Source organism: Pseudorca crassidens, chromosome 7, assembly GCF_039906515.1.
Source record: "Pseudorca crassidens isolate mPseCra1 chromosome 7, mPseCra1.hap1, whole genome shotgun sequence".
In the NCBI taxonomy this organism is placed as follows: Eukaryota; Metazoa; Chordata; class Mammalia; order Artiodactyla; family Delphinidae; genus Pseudorca; species Pseudorca crassidens.
Window position 1 is genome coordinate 83,521,965 of NC_090302.1, and position 20,504 is coordinate 83,542,468.

The 20,504-nt window shown below is 40.3% G+C and overlaps 1 long non-coding RNA gene and 1 pseudogene across 1 annotated transcript in view; one reads left to right on the forward strand and one right to left on the reverse strand.

Annotated features, from left to right (window-relative positions):
* Positions 1-278: 278 nt before the first annotated feature.
* LOC137227104 (uncharacterized) overlaps positions 279-20,504 on the reverse strand; it is a 41,977-nt gene continuing 21,751 nt past the window's right edge. The window contains exon 3 of the long non-coding RNA XR_010944696.1: positions 279-741. This is a non-coding gene — a long non-coding RNA (uncharacterized lncRNA). The remainder of the gene's footprint in view (positions 742-20,504) is intronic.
* LOC137227103 (nucleophosmin pseudogene) lies at positions 2,379-3,226 on the forward strand (annotated as a pseudogene).

The window sequence follows — 20,504 nt, forward strand, 5'->3', positions numbered from 1 at the left end:
CTGACCTCCAACTAGGCATTTGAAGAATATCAAATTGTATTAAAAATATCACTTGTTGTTTTCAAATACAGCCAGAGCAGGACAATGGCTACAACATTTATCCTTCTAGAACAAAGTATTTACTTCACTCACCCCATCCGCCCCTAATTTACTGTATCTAAGTAAAGTGAGTCCTGAACATCTGTTTTGTGTGAATAAGGAAAACAAACAATTCGGTGTATCACTTCCTAATTTTAATAATGTCTGGATATAATATGACAAGGTTGATGTACTGTAACACTTGTTAAAGTGGGACTCAACCCACATTGTTTTCACCAGCCGCCAAGCAGCCAATTAAATACCAGCCCATGAGCTGAGTGTCTGCTACCACAGAGGCCAGGCAACCTCATTACTGGCAAGGTTAATTTAATCAGTTAGTTTTCCTCAGTGCCTGTGAGTCACTCCCAAAATTTAAAACACAAATACAAAATATTAATGGAAGCATTTCCCAAATCTGTGGAATTCCTCATGCCTCTCTCTTCCCACTTATTTCACCTCGCCTGGGTCACCTACCTGCAAAACGCCCCTGTCTACTGGCAACCAGCATTTTACTAGACTTGAGCTTAGGAACCTCAAAAACAGAAATAACGAGATGTGCCATCTTTTGTATGTTTGCAAATCTGGTATATAGTGCATGCATTTTTGTGCTGTAGGAAGAGTCCTCTGATCCAACAACTGACATGTGTTCTCACATCTGAAGTTCTGCAAAAGAAAAAGAAGGAAAAGACAAAGTTTAATTCTAAAGTAGGAAACAATCCATTCTGCAGCTGGAGGCATTCAGAACTGGGCTGCATGGAATGATGCTGTTTGTGTTCAGAGGTGCCTGCAGCACTGCAATCCACCCAGCTAGGAGCGCCTTCGTGTGGACGCTGAATCGTGGAATCCTGAGAGGGCCGGCCACTCCCTCCTCTTCACCATCCTCCAGGAGAGCTTGTCTCACAACCCATGGACTCTGACCAATGACTGAAATATAACAGCTATTCTTACAGATCTCAAGGAAAACACGACATGACCATAATTTTAAGTGTTTGAGAAGCCAAAATAAAGGGATTTGAGTTTGCCAACCAACATTGCAGTGATGGCCCTCTTACTTAGTATATGTGGATCCCAAGGCCTATCCTGACTTTCAAGCAATGAAAAGGTGATGTTCACAGTGGGGCCCCAGGCCCAGGTGTGGATAACAGCATTTAGCAGGTATAGACCTAATGCACACAAATGCATTCACAGTAAAAATATAACAGTGTTGGTCAATAACCATCCTAATGGCTGTATACAAACTTAAATTAGATTGTAATATTCTGAAGTTGTTTCCTGAAATAAGACTTTTCAGATTTAAAGTGAAATGACAAAGGATTAGAAGAAAATGTAGAGAAGTATTGTATAATCTAAGGATGGGGGTAGCCTTTCTAAGTATGATACTAATAACAGAAATCATAACGGTAATAGATTTAGCTGTCTATAATCTAAAAGCAATCAAACAAATAAATGAAAAAAAAGTAACAGCAACAAAAACTACTAACATAGAAAAGTACATCAACAAAGTTGAAAGCCTAAAACAAACAGAGAAAAAAATGATGACAACAAAGAAAACAGATAAAGAGTGAGTGTACTTAATGTACACAAAGTAATTAAAAAGTCAGTAAGAACCTGGGGTGGGGGGGGTTGGGGGGGATGCACTGGGAGATTGGGACTGACATATATACACTAATACATATAAAATAGATAACTAATAAGAACCTGCTGTATAAAAATAAATTAATTAATTTAATTTAAAAAAAAACAAACAAAAAATCAAGGTGTTGACAGGACCAGGTACCTTCTGAAACCTCTAGGAGATGACCCTTCCATTCCTCTTCTACTTTCTGGTAGCCACTGCCATTCTGTGGCTTGTGGGAGCAGAACTCCAGTCTCTACCTCTGTCTTCAGTAGACCATATTCCCTCTGTGTCTGTATGCATGCCCTAATTTTCCTCTTCTTATAGGGGCACTGCTCATAGTGGACTATGGCTCATCCTAATGACCTCATCTTAACTTGATTGTGCCTGCAAAGACCTTATTTCTAAATTGGTCACATTCACAGGTACCAGGGGTTCCTGAACATCTCTTTGGGGAACACAATATAACCCATAATAATGTTCCATCAGTATTTGATAAATGGATGAATAAATGCATATGTGCTCAGCCACCACTTCTGAAAAAAAAGAAATCAGTAAAAACCCTAATGTGATTCCCTCCTGCACAGCTGTTCCCTAGAAGAGTAGTCTCCATCCACTTTCTCTCTTACCCAAGTACTAGTCACCATCCCATGGACAATCTGATGGACACGAACATGAGCCCCTGAGGCCCCAGAACTATCTTTTCAGTTGTAAACCAAGGGCTGACAAAACTTGTCATTTTAAAATAGATAATAATGGAAGATAAGCTCCAGTTATCTTTAAGAAGAGTCAGTTTAAGGGCTGATACAAAGGATGAACTGCACATCATTGAAACAGTAGTAATGAATTACACAGGCAGTCCTATTCTAGGAACACTGGCAAATTTGAAAATATCTGTATACCCAATGGTTTCCCTTGGGGGATTTGAAATAACACCAACTGTGGCTTAGAGTTGAAGGGTGGTTCAGGGCCCATGCATATTAGTGGACAGCACTTGGCTGGTGTGAGGGAAGATGCAGAGTCAGAATACGAAGAGGAGCTGAAACTCCTAAGTATATCTGGAAAGTGATCTGCCCTTGGAAGTGGTGGCAAGCTTCCACAGAAAAAAGTCAAACTTGCTGTGAACAGGATGATGGTGATGATGAAGAAAATGAGGAAGCTGAAGAAAAATCTCAGTAAAGGAATCCACATGAGATACTCCAGCCAAAAATGCAAAAACCAAACCAGAATGACAAAGACTCAAAAACATCAACATCAAGATTAAAAGGTCAAGAATCCAAAAAACATAGAAAAACTCCTAAAACACCAAAGGGAGCTAGTTCTATAGAAGACATTAAAGCAAGAATGCAAGCAATTATAGAAAAGGGTGGTTCTCTTCCCAAAGTGGAAGCCAAGTTCATCAATTATATGAAGAATTTCTTCTGGATGACTGACCAGGAGGCTATTCAAGATCTCTAGGTGTGGAAGAAGTCTCTTTTAAGAAAATAGCTTCAACAGTTTGTTAAAGTTTTCCATCTAATTTCATTTTTGTAACAGTAGATATCTGGTTGTCCTTTTTTTTTTTTTTTTTTTTTTGAGTGGGATAATGACATCTTTATTTTTACTAATCTCTGTTTTGGGGGAAGAATTGTTTTATTTTGTTTTATTTTATTTTATTTTTTAAATTGAAGTTTTAGGGCTTCCCTGGTGGTACAGTGGTTGAGAATCTGCTTGCCAATGCAGGGGACATGGGTTCAAGCCCTGGTCTGGGAAGATCCCACATGCCGCAGAGCAACTGGGCCCGTAAGACACAATTACTGAGCCTGCACGTCTGGAGCCTGTGCTCCACAACGAGAGAGGTCACGACAGGGAGAGGCCCACACACCGCAATGAAGAGTGGCCCCCGCTCGCCTCAACTAGAGAAAGCCCTCGCACAGAAACGAAGACCCAACACAGCCAAAGATAAAAATAAATAAATAATTTTTTTAAAAAATTGAAGTTTTAATCTAATTGAAAGTTTAAAAAAAATAATGAGAAAAAGATGAGTACCCCAATAGAAAAAATAACAGTCAAAGGACATGTTCAGATAATTTACAAACACAAAACCCAAATATTTGGAGTTTTTTTAAGTATAATGTCCTTAGTAATCAAAGAAATAAAAAATGTAAATATATATAATTTTTCATGTATCAAATTGGCAATTTAAAAAGAAATCATGGAGCCCATTTTGGAGAAGAATGTGGGGAACCCTATAAACTGCGGCTGGGAATGGCAATTGATACAATTTCTTCCAGGTTCATAATCCTGCACTAGGAATTGAAAGTCCTAAAATTTACATTTCATTTTACACTGGAATTCCAAACTTAACCTAAGGAAATAATTGTGGATAAATACAAAAATGAAGCTATAACACCCGTCACAGGGTTGTTTGTAAGAGGAATATAATGTTGGGAATATCAACCAAAGAACACCTATACAATAGAATACTAGGCAGTGGTTTAAAATTACATTGGAAAGGTGTTTATGGACTGTTAAGTTTTAAGGTAGGTTACTAAACAATATGATCCATTTTTTAAAAGCATTTAGTACATGTATAAATACATAAATGATATATATTCATCGAAAAAGACTAAAAGGATATAACTAAAATGTCAATTGTGTGTATCTATAATGAGATCACGAATGATATTTATTTTGTTCTTTTTGCTTTTTCATAGTTTCTACATTTTTTTCAAATAGCATGTAACTTTTTACAACAAAAAAAAAGTTTTTTTAAGCAGAATTTTACGAGCTTAAAGGAAAAATCAACAGTCCAACAAGTTTGTGTCTCTCACCAAACTAAATGGCTTTCATTTACTGCTTCCAAAGATCATGCTACCTCTCTCTCTATGCCCTGATCAGCATCCAACTCTGTAATAATTTCCTTCACATCATGAAAAAATTATCCAAAACCCCAAGCTCACTCATTCAATTAACTCCCTACCTCTTCCTTACTCAATATTCAATTAATATTGAATCACTTTAAGTCTTGCTATTTTAAAAACCTGCTCTAGCTAATCTGTTTTTTTTAAACGGCCAGCCCTTCTTTTTACTTCTGAGCCTTCAGACATCGCTGAGAACAAGGGGATCTTCGTCATCGTCACTCCATTCTGTTCTCATTCTCTAGAGTCTGATAGGTGTGTAAAGCAAAATGGAACAACTTAGAAGCTTCCAACCCAGAGCAGTGGTGTGTCCAGGAAAGCAGGGCATGCCCTGGTAGGGTATGAAAGTACCTGACACAGGTCAAGATAGCACTGACATATATGCACCACCAAATGTATAATAGAGAGCTAGTGGGAAGCAGCTGCATAGCACAGGGAGGTCAGCTCGGTGCTTTGTGACCGCCTAGAGGGGTGGGATAGGGAGGGTGGGAGGGAGACGCAAGAGGGAGGGGATATGGGGATATATGTATGCATATAGCTGATTCAGTTTGCTGTACAGCAGGAACTAACACAACATTGTAAAGCAATCGTACTCCAAAAAGATGTTAAAAAAAAAAATGCATCACCTCACACTGTTGTACAGGAAGCATACTGCAACCCCACGCCTTGTAGGGCTCTGGCCCCTGTCTGCAGTCAGCTCCCTGTGTGACTCCGGACAAGCAGTTTAATTGCTTCATGCATCAGTTACATCATTTCTAAAACTATGGCATCATTTCTAAGGTGAATCTAAACTGATGGGCTTTCATGTCCTTTTTAACCCAAATTGCGTTACTGTAACAAATCCTTTAACTCTCTATAATCAGCCAATCCCCCTTAAAGTAGCTCACAGCCCAGTATCACTACAAATATATTTCTCTTTGTTGCTGTGTATACCGAAGATATTCAGCCTACTTCTCAACAATTCCATATTCATTATGTCCTATGATAACAGATGGTCCTTTTCCTCTGTTCTCTCCCTCCTTCATTTTTCTCCCCTGTTCCATCCATCCCGCATTGATTCAGGCTACATGGGAGTCACTTATTTACCTCTGCAGACTGGGGATGGGTCCATTATTTTTTTTAACTTGAAGGAAGTTAGTCATCGGAAATGCTTTGATTTATTACAACTTATCACATATGTTGTTATTTCAAAGTAAAAAGAGAGGCAGTCAGAAAACAGAAGAGCAAGAATGATAAGAGATATCACCTAGGTGGCCCAAGAATTGGCCTAATTTCCTGTAAAGTTTGCAAACACAACACTGTTCTCAAACCAAAGTTAAGACTCTCCTGACCCCCTGATCCAAGACAAAAGATATCAATACTAACTCTGCATACTGGAGAGGGTGTGGACCACTCATCTCATCTGTACATCACTGGTGGAAATGTGCAATGGCACAGCCACTCTGCAAAAGGGTGAGGCAGTTTCTCACAAAACTAAACCTGCACTTAACACGGCCTGACTAGTGCACTCTTGGGCATTTATGCCAGAGAAATGGAAACTGATGTTCACACAAAACCTGTACACGAAAGGTCAGAGCAGCTTTATCCACAGTGCCCCAAAACGAGAACCAACTGAAGTGTCCTTCAACGGGTAAATGGTTAGAGACTGTGAAATATCCAAACCATGAAATACTACTCTGCAATAAAAAAGAACAAACTATTGATGCACATGACAACTTGGATGGATCTGAAGGTAGATATAATGAGTGAGAAATCTCAAAAGTTACACCGGTATGATTCCTTTTTTAAAAAAATTTTTATTGGACTATAGTTGATTTATAATATTGTGTTAGTTTCAGGTGTACAGCAAAGTGATTCATATTCTTTTCCATTCTAGGTCTGTATGATTCCTTTTATACAACATTCTCGAAAGGACGAAATTATAGAGATGGACAACAGATTAAGGGTTGCCAGCACTGACAAGAGCAATTAAGGGTTGCCTGTGGGGAGGGGGAGGAGAAAGACGTTGTTGTGGCTATAAAGGCATACTTGGAATGGAACTATCTTGTACCTTCATTGTGGTGGTGGTCACACAAATCTACCCAGCTGATAAAATTACATAGGACTAGCTCTACACAGATGAGTGCCTGTAAAACTGGTAAAATCCAAATAAGGTAACTGGATTGTGTCAATATCAATTTCCTGGTTTTGATATTGTACTATAATTCTGCAAGATGTTGAGAGAGAGAAATCAATACTAACAGCACATATATGGACTATAAAGAGCCAGAATCAACTTAGAGGATTGAATTTTTCCTGTAAAGCTTTCTTATTGAATGGAAATGCAAATCTCCTGTATAGTCCACGTTTCCTGAAATTTTAAATTATTCCTAACTTTAGGTGTTCTATTTTGTGGTGGTCGTCATGGTGATGTTTAAAGAAGAGGAGAATTGTAAAGTGCTGTACAAAGATCCTATGTTCTCCAAGTCACTGGAACAGTATTTCCTTAGTGTAGCATAGGCCATTGGTTCCCTACCTCCAGGATTGGCCAACCTCAGAGGTCACCTTCAGGCAGAATGCCAGAATGTTGACCCCCTGAGGAGCAACCCTCAAGCAAAGAAGCACAAGAGATGGTGGCTATGGCATCTTCCATCTTGCAGCATCTTCCTCCCAGGCGGTGGGATGAACTTAAGGTGTAATCTGCACCATCTCTCAAAGGATCCCCAGCAGGATTCAACCTCGGTTGTCCGCAGCAGTAATCTGCCCACGTTCATACCTTTTATTGGCTCTTCCTTCCTTCCTGTCTCTCTCTCCCCTTTCCTTCATTCCATCTCCCAAATAACCAACTTGGATCCAATTCCTTGTCTCAGGGTCTATATTTGGAAGGACCCAAACTCAGATGCTCACATTGAGGATACCTGTGTGCAGATTCTAGGGCCTGTTCTCTCACAGTTGATTTTACCTTCCCTAATGAATACCAAACTCAAAAAGAAGCTGCTACAAACTTCATGGAGATTTAACACAATACAATTTAAGACTGATGACAACACTTTTGGGTAAATATAGTCTTAGACATTTCTAAAGCTTCTATCCTATTTGCCTTGTAACAAATATGGACATTTGACCACTAGGCTGTTTGTTTAACAACCAACTATAAAGCCTTTTTCATACAGGCTACATTTGCTGAAGCAAATCTGCATTCAGCGCATATGTCTTTAGAAAACTGCCATACTTGTGTTCTAGATTCTAGAAGTTCATCCTGAACTTACAAACCCAGTGGTCTCATCAAAAGAGTCAAGGTGTTGGCCAGTTTCAGGAGGCCCCCTAAGTGACTCAGAAAAGTCAACTTATAACACACTCTGATCTGAAAATGAATAAAGTGAAGATGCTTTGGGATCCTGTAACTCATGCTAAATATAACCCACCTAGACTAATAACCAGCTCGAGTCCTATTAATTAATATCTTGAGTCACTCCTCTATGAACCTCATGTGGTATCAAGACTGCCCTCCACTGGCACCATTTTCAATGATTCTGCTATAAATACGTTTATGTCTGGGTATGCTAGTTAAATAGGCAATATCTAAATATAGTTTTAAAGGCTTGGAGATAGAGTAGCTGAAAGAAAAATGAACTGGGCGTCTGAATATTTAGAGCCCAGCTCTGCCTGTGCCTGGGGAACAGTTGTAGGGTCGCAATTTTGTCCATGTCCCTTGGACTTCCTGGGTACCTCTTTACTTACCAGCAAAATGAAGGGTTTGAATTAGATGAGAATGAAAAAGAAAGCTCTGTTCCAGCTTGACAAGTCTGTGATTCTAGACAGTGTTTTTGTTTTGGAGAAATGGGATCTGCTGACAGTATTATTATCTATGCAATGATTCATTTAACATTCACTGAGCATCCTCTATGCAGCAAGCACTGCGTAAGGGACACCAAAATGTAACCATGCATGAACAGACAGGCCTGCCCCAGCCTCTGCCACAGCTCAGGTTCTCGCCTCACCCTTCTCTTCATCTTGGCTTCTTTTGCTCCAGATCCAATGTCCCAGGAACCCGCGTCCTCCAGGTCAAGCTTAGGTCATATGCTTGTCCCCAGGCTCTCCAACAAAGTAGAGAAAGAATCTAGCCTCTGTTGACTTTCATGGAGGTAAGCTAAAGGAGTGGTTGTCACCAGGAATTGCCCACCACCAAGATCACACATAGTAGTGAGTTTCTCCAGTAGGAAATCAGGTTATTTTTTTCTTTCTTTCTTTTTTAAAGTATATAGTTGATTTACTACATTGTTTTAGTTTCTGGTGTACAGCAAAGAAATTTGGTTATACATATACATACATATTCTTTTTCATATTCTTTTCCATTTTGGTTTATTACAGCATGTTGAATATAGTTCCCTGTGCTATACAGTAGAACCTTGTTGTTTTACCTATTTTATATATAGTAGTATGTATCTGCTAATCCCAAATTTCTAATTTATCCCTCCCACTTTGTGCCCTTTGGCAACCATAAGTTTGTTTTCTATGTCTGTGAGTCTGTTTCTGTTTCATAAATAAGTTCATTTGTGTCATAGTTTAGATTCCACATATGAGTGATATCATATGGTATTTTCTTTCTCTGTCTGACTTATTTCACTTAGTGTGATAATCTCTAGGTCCACCCATGTTGCCGAAAATGGCATTATTTCATTCTTTTCTATGGCTGAGTAGTATTCTACTGTATATATATACCACATCTTCTTTATCCATTCATCTGTCCATGCACATTTAGGTTGTTTCCATGTCTTGGCTATTGTGAATAGTGCTGCTATGAACATTGAGGTGCATGTATCTCTGGATATATGCCCAGGAGTGGGATTGCTGGATAATATGGCAACTCCATTTTTAGTTTTTTAAGGAACCTCCATACTATTCTCCATAATGGCTACACCAATTTACATTCCCACCAACAGTGTAGGTAGGAATGTTCCCTTTTCTCCTTACCCTCTCCAGCATTTGTTAGGAAATCAGGGTATTAAAGGGTATTAAAGGAAGAGAGGGATTTGGATGTTAGCCACCCAAAAGATGACACATATCCTCTACAGCTGCCTTCCTGGGTTCTCTGACACACAGTGCATGACTGCATACATGCATTTGAGGGCAAGAGAGGAACCATAACCTTTATCCTGTTCACTAATGATTCTGGCTGAGGCAGAGAGAAGTTGAATCCAAGGGGTCTCTCACACTAGCAGATCAATTGCTTTTGACTTCATTTTTCATAATGTTCTCACAAGAGACAGAGCCATGAAGAAGCTACTCAAGAATCTAGAAGTACAGACTGGGGTCCCCTTTCTGGCTCTGTCTGACTCTCAGTGTATTGTCACCACCACATCCTCAAAGAGGCCAACAGAGAGAATGTTTACGATAATATTCATGACAATGGTGCCATTCAGTGCCTAGGGATGCATAGGGAGTTTCCCAAAGTTTTGTGGATGGACACCACTACCGTGCTGGCTCAGGAGGGCAGGGAATTTGTCCCTCCTCTGATGGCATCAGCCACCAGGTCCTCAAAACTACTTAGCATTGGGATCCTCTGCTTCCTCTTTTGCACCACCACCTCTCTCACCAAATAAATATCATTGTACTTGGAAGCACCCTATAAAAGAAACTTTAACATGTGCTCAAACCTCAAGCATTTATAATTAAAATTTGTGCAGAAATGCAAAGGAGTTAGAATAGCCAAAACAAGTTTGAAAAGTATATCAAATATATCAAATTGTAATTTTTAAACATGTGTAGCTCATTTTATTTCAATTATGTTTCAATAAAACATTTTTTTAACATCTTTATTGGAGTACAATTGCTTTACAATGCTGTGTTAGTTTCTGCTGTATTACAAAGTGAATCAGCTATACATATACAAATGTCTCCATATCCCCTCCCTCTTGTGTCTCCCTCTCACCCTCTGTATCCCACCCCTCTAGGTGGACACAAAGCACCAAGCTGATCTCCCTGAACTACCATATGACACAGCAATCCCACTACTGGGCGTATACCCATAGAAAACCATAATTTAAAAAGTGGCATGTACCACAATGTTCATTGAAACACAATTTACAATAGCCAGGACATGGAAGCAACCTAAGTGTCCATCGACAGATGAATGGATAAAGAAGATGGGGCCTACACAACCCACTGAACCAACCTTAGCCACTGGGAGCAGACACCAAAAACAACAGGAACGGGCTTCCCTGGTGGCGCAGTGGTTGAGAGTCCACCTGCCAATGCAGGGGACATGGGTTCGTGCCCCGGTCCGGGAAGATCCCACATGCTGCGGAGTGGCTGGGCCCCTGAGCCATGGCCGCTGAGCCTGCATGTCCGGAGCCTGTGCTCCGCAGCGGGAGAGGCCACAACAGTGAGAGGCCCACGTACTGCAAAAAAAAAAAACAAAAAAAACCCAGGAACTACGAACCAGCAGCCTGCAAAAAGTAGACCCCAAACACAGTAAATTAAGCAAAATGAGAAGACAGAGAAAAACACAGCAGATGAAGGAGCAAGGTAAAAACCCACCAGACCAAACAAATGAAGAGGAAATAGGCAGTCTCCCTGAAAAACAATTCAGAATAATTATAGAAAAGATGATCCAAAATCTTGAAAATAGAATGGAGAAAATACAAGAAACATTTAACAAGGACCAAGAAGAACTAAAGAGCAAACAAACAATGATGAACAACACAATAAATGAAATTTAAAAATCTCTAAAAGGAATCAATAGCAGAATAACTGAGGCAGAAGAACGGATAAGTGACCTGGAAGATAAAATAGTGGAAATAACTACTGCAGAGCAGAATAAAGTAAAAAGAATGAAAAGAATTGAGGACAGTCTCAGAGACCTCTGGGACAACATTAAATGCACCAACATTTGAATTATAGGGGTCCCAGAGGAAGAAGAGAAAGAAGAAAAGAAAAAGAAAGGGACTGAGACAATATTTGAAGAGATTATAGTTGAAAACTTCCCTAATATGGGAAAGGAAATAGTTAATCAAGTCCAGGAAGCACAGAGAGTCCAATACAGGATAAATCCAAGGAGAAACACCCCAAGACACATATTAATCAAACTATCAAAAATTAAATACAAAGAAAAATACTAAAAGCAGCAAGGGAAAAATAACATACAAGGGAATCCCCATAAGGTTAATAGCTGATCTTTCAGCAGAAACTCTGCAAGCCAGAGGGAAGTGGCAGGACATATTTAAAGTGATGAAAGGGAAAAAACTACAAGCAAGATTACTCTACCCAGCAAGAATCTCATTAAGATTCAATGGAGAAATTAAAACCTCTACAGACAAGCAAAAGCTAAGAGAATTCAGCACCACCAAACCAGCTTTACAACAAATGCTTAAGGAAATTCTCTAGGCAGGCAACACAAGAGAAAGAAAAGACCTACAATAACAAACCCAAAACAATTAAGAAAATGGTAATAGGAACATACATATCAATAATTACCTTAAATGTAAATGGATTAAATGCTCCAACCAAAAGACATAGACTGGCTGAATGGATACAAAAAAAATGACCCACATATATGCTGTCTACAAGAGACCCACTTCAGACCTAGGGACACATACAGACTGAAAGTGAGGGAGTGGAAAAAGATATTCCATGCAAGTGGAAATCAAAAGAAAGCTGGAGTAGCAATTCTCATATCAGACAAAACAGACTTTAAAATAAAGAAAATTACAAGAGACAAAGAAGGACACCACATAATGATCAAGGGAACAATCAAGAAGAAGATATAACAATTGTAAATATTTATGCACCCAACATAGGAGCACATCAATACATAAGGCAAATACTAACAGCCATAAATGGGGAAATCGACAGTAACACAATCATAGTAGGGGACTTTAACACCCCACTTTCACCAACGGACAGATTATACAAAATGAAAATAAATAAGGAAACACAAGCTTTAAATGATACATTAAACAACATGGACTTAATTGATATTTATAGGACATTCCATCCCAAAACAACAGAATACACTTTCTTCTCAAGTGCTCATGAAACATTCTCTAGGATAGATCATACCTTGGGTCACAAATCAAGCCTTGGTACATTTAAGAAAACTGAAATCGTATCAAGTATCTTTTCCGACAAGAACGCAATGAGACTAGATATCAATTACAGGAAAATATCTGTAAAAAATACAAACAGATGGAACTAAACAATACACTACTTCATAACCAAGACATCACTGAAGAAATGAAAGAGGAAATCAAAAAATACCTAGAAACAAATGACAATGAAAACACGGCAACCCACAACCTATGGGATGCAGCAAAAGCAGTTCTCAGATGGAAGTTTATAGTGATAAAATCCTACCTTAAGAAACAAGAAACATCTCAAATAAATAATCTAACCTTACACCTAAAGCAATTAGAGAAAGAAAAAAAAAATTTAGCAGTAGGAAAGAAATCATAAAGATCAGATCAGAAATAAATGAAAAAGAAATGAAGGAAACAATAGCAAACATCAGTAAAACTAAAAGCTGGTTCATTGAGAAGATAAACAAAATTGATAAACCATTAGCCAGACTCATCAAGAAAAGGGAGAACACTCAAATCAATAGAATTAGAAATGAAAAAGGAGAAGTAACAACTGACACTGCAGAAATACAAAAGATCATGAGAGATTACTACAAGCAACTCTATGCCAATAAAATGGAAAACCTGGAAGAAATGGACAAATTGTTAGAAATACACAACCTGCCAAGACTGAATCAGGCAGAAATAGACAATATGAACAGACCAATCAGAAGCACTGAAATTGAAACTGTGATTAAAAATCTTCCAAGAAACAAAAGCCCAGGACCAGATGGCTTCACAGGCGAATTCTATCAAACATTTAGAGAAGAGCTAACACTTATCCTTCTCAAACTCTTCCAAAATATAGCAGAGGGAGGAACACTCCCAAACTCATTCTAAGAGGCCACCATCACCTTGATACCAAAACCAGACAAGGATGTTACAAAGAAAGAAAACTACAGGCCATAGAACATAGATGCAAAAGTCCTCAACAAAATACTAGCAAACGGAATCCAACAGCATATTAAAAGGATCATACACCATGATCAAGAGGGGTTTATTCCAGGAATGCAAGGATTCTTCAATATATGCAAATCAATCAATGTGATACACCATATTAACAAATTGAAGGAAAAAAAACATATGATCATCTCAATAGTAGCAGAAAAATCTTTCAACAAAATTCAACACCCATTTATGATAAAAACCCTCCAGAAGTAGGCATCAAGGGAACTTACCTCAACATAATAAAGCCCATATATGACAAACCCACAGCCAACATCGTCCTCAATGGTGAAAAAATGAAACCATTTCCACTAAGATTAGGAGCAAGACAAGGTTGCCCACTCTCATCACTATTATTCAACATTGTTTTGGAAGTTCTAGCCACAGCAATCAGAGACGAAAAAGAAATAAAAGGAATCCAAATTGGAAAAGAAGAAATAAAGCTGTCACTGTTTGCAGATGACATGATACTATACATAGAGAATCCTAAAGATGGTACCAGAAAGCTACTAGAGCTAATCAATGAATTTGGCAAAGTAGCAGGATACAAAATTAATGCACAGAAATCTCTTGCATTCCTATACACTAATGATGAAAAATCTGAAAGTGAAATTAAGGAAACACTCCTACTTACCATTGCAACAAAAAGAATAAAATACCTAGGAATAAACCTACCTAAGGAGACAAAAGACCTGTATGCACAAAACTATAATACACTGATGAAAGAAATTAAACATGATACAAACAGATGGAGAGATATACCATGTTCTTGGATTGGAAGAGTCAACATTGTGAAAATGACTCTACTATCCAAAGCAATCTACAGATTCAATGCAATCCCTATCAAATTACCAATGGCATCTTTCACAGAACTAGAACAAAAAATTTCACAATTTGTATGGAAACACAAAAGACCCTGAATAGCCAAAGTAATCTTGAGAAAGAAAAATGGAGCTGGAGGAATCAGGCTCCCTGACTTCAGACTATACTACAAAGCTACAGTAACCAAGACAGTATGGTACTGCCACAAAAACAGAAATATAGGTCAATGGAACAGGATAGAAAGCCCAGAGATAAACCCACGTGCATATGGTCAACTTATTTTTGATAAAGGAGGCAGGAATACACAATGGAGAAAAGATAGCCTCTTCAATAAGTGGTGCTGGGAAAACTGGACAGTTACATGTAAAGGAATGAAATTAGAGCACTTCCTAACACCATACACAAAATAAACTCAAAATGAATTAAAGACCTAAATGCAAGGCCAAACACTATAAAACTCTTAGAGGAACACATAGGCAGAACACTCTATGACATATATCACAGCAAGATCCTTTTTGACCCACCTCCTAGAGTAATGGAAATAAAAACAAAAATAAGCAAATGGGACCTAATGAAACTTAAATGCTTTTGCACAGCAAAGGAAACCATAACCAAGACGAAAAGTCAACCCTCAGAATGGGAGAAAATATTTGCAAATGAAGCAACTGACAAAGGATTAATCTCCAAAATTTACAAGCAGTTCATGCAGCTCAATTTCAAAACAACAAACAACCCAATCCAAAAATGGGCAGAAGACCTAAATAGACATTTCTCCAAAGAAGAGATACAGATTGCCAACAAACACATGAAAGAATGTTCAACATCATTAATCATTAGAGAAATGCAAATCAAAGCTACAATGAGATATTATCTCACACCTGTCAGAATGGCCATCATCAAAAAATCTAGAAACAATAAATGCTGGAGAGGGTGTGGAGAAAAGTGAACCCTCTTGCACTGTTGGTGGGAATGTAAATTGATACAGCCACTATGGAGAACAGTATGGAGGTTCCTCAAAAAACTAAAAATAGAACTGCCATATGACCCAGCAATCCCACTACTGGGCATATACCCTGAGAAAAACCATAATTCAAAAAAAGTCATGTACCACAGTGTTCACTGCAGCTCTATTTACAATAGCCAGGACATTGAAGCAACCTAAGTGTCCAACGACAGATGAGTGCATAAAGAAGATGTGGCACATATATACAATGGAATATTACTCAGCCATAAAAAGAAATGAAATTGAGTTATTTGTAGTGAGGTGGATGGACCTAGAGTCTGTCATACAGAGTGAAGTAAGTCAGAAAGAGAAAAACAAATACTGTATGCTAACACATATATATGGACTCTTAAAAAAAAAATCGTTCTCATGAACCTAGGGGCAGAGGTAGAGAATGGACTTAAGGACACAGGGAGGGGGAAGGGTAAGCTGGGATGAAGTGAGAGAGTATCATTGACATATACATACTACGAAATGTAAAATAGATAGCTAGTTGGAAGCAGCTGCATAAAACTCTTTTTTAATGAGGGAAATCTCCATGTGGATATCATGAACATTCCAGACGTAGGCTTGTGCAAAGGCTCGGCCATGAACTCATTTATGACTGTGCCCCTCTGAACCCCACCCATTCCAGAGGTAAGCACTGTCCTGTGTTTTGTGGTTATCATTCCCTTGCTGTTTTAAAAAATACATTTATTATATATGTAGCTTAGTTCTGTCCATGTTTGACCTTTATATAAAGTCATGTTCAATATATTCTTCTGTGACTTGCTTTTCTTGTTCTACAGTTTGTTAGTAACACTCATGCATGCTGATGTGTGTAGTAGTGGTGCATTAATTTTCACTGCTGAATAATATTCCAAAATGGTTTTATTCATTCTACTCTTAATAGGCATTTGGATTGTCTCCAGTGTTTTACTGTTTGAAACATTGCTACTGTGAGTATGTGCACAAGAATTTCTCCTGGGTACATACTTAATCATAGACTTGCCCAGACATACCATATATTCATCTTCCCATTTATTAAATAATATGAAATGATTTTCCAAGTACTTGTATTAATTTACCCTCTCACCAGCAGGGTATGAGAGAAGTTGCTTTACACTCTCAACAGCACTTAATATGTTCAGACTTTCTAGATGTTACCAATCTGGGGTGTGTCAAATGGCATCACAAACTGGTCTTTAATTTGTATTTCCTAAGAGTACTTCTTTGCATGTCAGTCCTCCCTACCAGATGTTCAGATCCTGAAAGGCAGGAAGCATGCATCATTCAGCTTGGTGGCTCCAGCATGTAGCAGGGTGTGTCTAGCATACAGGACTAGCTAATGTTGGTGTAATGAATATGTGATGGTAGTTCATGGGCTTCCCAATTCTCAAGGCTCAGAGGGAACAAAATAGGATGCCAGAGTGTGGAAGAGAGAAGGGTAGCGGATGGTTGGTTGATTCCATCTGTTGCCAAGTTAGACTTCACAGACCCTGGCGGGACAGGGTACAAGGGAATAGAAGCACGGAGCTGGGAGGAAGGAATCCTGCCTCGTTTTGCTTTCCTTGTCAATAAATCCGCTGTCACGTGCACTGGTACCTCATGTTAGGACATCAGGTGGGGTTAAGAATGGAAGAGGAAATGATGCTACTTTGTCTTCTCTCTCCGCTTTAGAGTGATTGGCACCAAGGACCAAGAATAGGGATTGCAGATTCCTCTGCTGCCTTGACCAGCCTCATCTCAGGGTAATTTATTTGATGTCTGCCTCCATTTCTCAGACAGAGACCAAAGATGGGCCCCTCCAGAGGGCGAGTGGTGAGCAGGGCGAATGCTGAGTGAGTATGAGGTCCACTGAGATCCCGAAATCAGCCATCAGTGGTGCCGGTGCTGGTGCTGGGCAAAGCCCTTACGGGCAGCCCCACTGGGCTGCTGCTGTCAAGATGGGCTGCAGCATTATATTCCCACCGCCTGCCTGTTTCCCCTTCAGGCTCCCCAGCCACCAGGGGTGCATTTCTAGCAGGTGCCTCTTTGCAGAAATCTGCACCGAAATTAAACCCATCAAACTGTCAGCCCCGTTGCCAAGGCTGCTCCCATGTCAGCCCATGTCATGACAACCAGTGATAGAAATGCTGCTATTCAGGCTTCATGGGGAGCATCTGTTTCCTGTTTTAAATCTCTTGAAAATGAAGTGAGCAAGGTGCCTGCTGTGCAGGGCAGTGAGGGGTGCCAAGGCATATGCAGGCACGCTCCGTACCTGCTAGGGGTGGCACTTCCTCTAGAATTTAGGAAGCCACTGGGGGAGGGGCCTGGGTTCTGAAAAGAACGGCCTTGAGAGAGAGGGAGGGAGAGGGAAGGCACCAACGGGAGTCTTGTCTTCTCCTTCCTGGGGTCCTTCTCTTCTTAAACACCAGCCAGCACACATCTTTGCAAATCCAGCTTAATGGCCCTGGGTAAAATGCAGCTTTTCATTGCCAGGATTGTAGGGGGGTGCCCACCAACTTGAGGGTCTTTGTCCCAAGGCAACTTCATAGCTTCTGAAAAAATTGGAGAGTCTCTCCTCCAGCCCTTCCAAGTACATTGGCATTTACAGCATGGAAAGAGGGGGTGGAGCACAGCTGAGAGTTTCTTACCCCAGCACAAACAGCCTCCCCTTTGACAGGCCTGTGACTCAGGATTGCTCAGCAACAGAGAACATGGGGGAATAAACAGCATTAGCTGAGTCCCTGATGTGTCCCTGTCTTCCAGGAACGTGTGTGCACGCGTGCACACACACACATGATTTATGTATACTTGTGATGACTAAATGGCCCAAGACAGATTAAGCATGTTCACATTCAGCATCTGAGCAGAGAAGAGGAAGACCCTTAGCATCCATCTCTCCCCTCCCCCTCAATTTAGGAATGAGCAAACTGAAGCCCAGAGAAGTGACTTTCCCAGAATTGCAAGCCTGATAGTGGCAAATAAGGGAAGGGATCCCAGAATCCTTTGCTCCTGTCTTTGGGGCTGAGTTTGACCAAACAACAGAAACTAATCAGGCATGCTTTCTCTACAGAAACACAGAGAACACTGAAGCATTGCAGAGAATCACCTCAGAAGGAAAAAGTTTATCTGAGATGATTCTGAAAATGAGAAAAGATCAGGGAGCACCCACTTTAAAAACAGATTTTTTAGAATGTATACACAGCAGCTTTACCTTATAGAAAACAGGATTAGAGTGAATGTTGAGGGAATCTTTGCAACATAGGCAATGCCAGGTATGGATGAGACTTCAGTCTTCCGTGATGCAGAGGGCCCAGAATGTCCTGGGCAGCTTGCTGTTCCGTGGCTGACCTTCCAGGAAGAGAACCTGCCTTGGCCAAGCAGGTGTTTGTCAACAGCCAGGTTCTAAGCCAGCTCAGGGGCTTTCTGCATACATAAGAAGAGACTGAGGAATAGCAACGTGATGTGAATGGTAATAACAATACTAGCTTTCACTTGTTGAGCACATATCATATGCCAGGCACTGTTCTGAGAACCTTGTGTTAATGAATGTATTTAGCCCTCACAGAAATGCTGAGTAGCGTTTCTCTCCTCTTCACGTCTGCAGATAAGCAATCTGAGTAAATCAAACAGCCACTAAGTGTCAGAGCCAATCTGAATGGAGATTGTCCCGATCATGCTTTCAACCCTGTTTGTGTACTGGATGCGGGTCAGGAGATGTGCGCTCTAGACCTGCCTCTGCCGTGGGCAAGTCAACTGCCTTGACTGTCCTCCAAGGAGATGAATATTCTAGACCTGGCTCTGCCATCGGCGTATGACTGCGGGCAAGTGTGCAGTAAAGGGTTAGCTCAGCATGCCTGGGCTGCCCAAACCCTGCCCATTGTAAAGGTCTTCAAGACTGGCCCTTGACCAGCTCCTGGGCGATAACCTCTGAGTCGTGGGACAGTCCTACTTGATACGAGTGTCTCTGAATGCCTGGGGCCACACCAGAGAGTTTTTGTTAACAATGTGATTTATGATGGAGGTCTTCACCACTCTTTATCAGTTTGATCTGAGAAGTGGGCTGGAGACTGAATAACTGGGGTCAGCCATGTGGGCATGGCCTGCCTATGGGACTAACTCCCCAGTAGAAGCCCTGGACACCCAGGCTCAGGTGAGTATCCCTGGTTAGCAAAACTTTGTATATGTTGTCACATCTTGTAGCCAGGCAAATGAAGCCCTGTCCATTGACCACACAAGGACACAACAACTAAAAGCTCGCACCTGGTTTTTCCTGGACTCTATCCTGAGTCTATTTTTCTTCTTTTGCTGACTTTAATCTGTATGCTTATGCTTTCACTGTAATAGACTGAAACTATGAGTATAATAGTTTTTCCAAGTCCTATGAGTCCTTCTAGTGAATTGTGGAGCTAGAGTGTGAACTTAGTGACCCCAACACACCAGCCAACTCACCCCTCTGGCCCTCGGCATCTTCATGTGTTACCTGCAGCCCTCCATGATTTCCAAGGGTTCTCCAACTCTGTCTTACACCCTACTTCATAATTGTCTCTTTGTTTTTCTAGTCCCATGTGTCCTTTTTGCAGTTCCATCTGCACGAGGGATTTCTCTGCTGCTGGTCCCTGCTATTCCTCTCAAACAAATAAACCTTTGCTGGCAGAGAAAGAGGTATTGTCAGGTCTCCAAAAAAATTTGTTGCAAAGCCTGCTGGCTAAGCCCCAGTATCCATTCTCCCCTCGTTCCCTAGTCATAGCACCTATTTTATCTGGGTACCTGGGTACCTGGAATAAAGAGTAAATTTCCCAGCTGATATGGACTGAATGTTTGTGTCTTCTGAAAATGTATATGTTGAAACCTTACCTCTCCATGTGATGGGATTAGGAGGTACAATCTTTGGAAAGTAATTAGGATTAGATGAGGTTATGAGGGTGAAGCCCTTGTTAATGGAATTAGTGCCCTTGTAAGAGTCATGAGAGACCTTGCTTCCCCTCTCTGCTCTCCTGCATGTGAGGACACAACAGGAAGCTGGGAACCTGGAAGAAGGTCCCCCCCAGAACCTGACCATGCTTGTACCCTACCTCAGA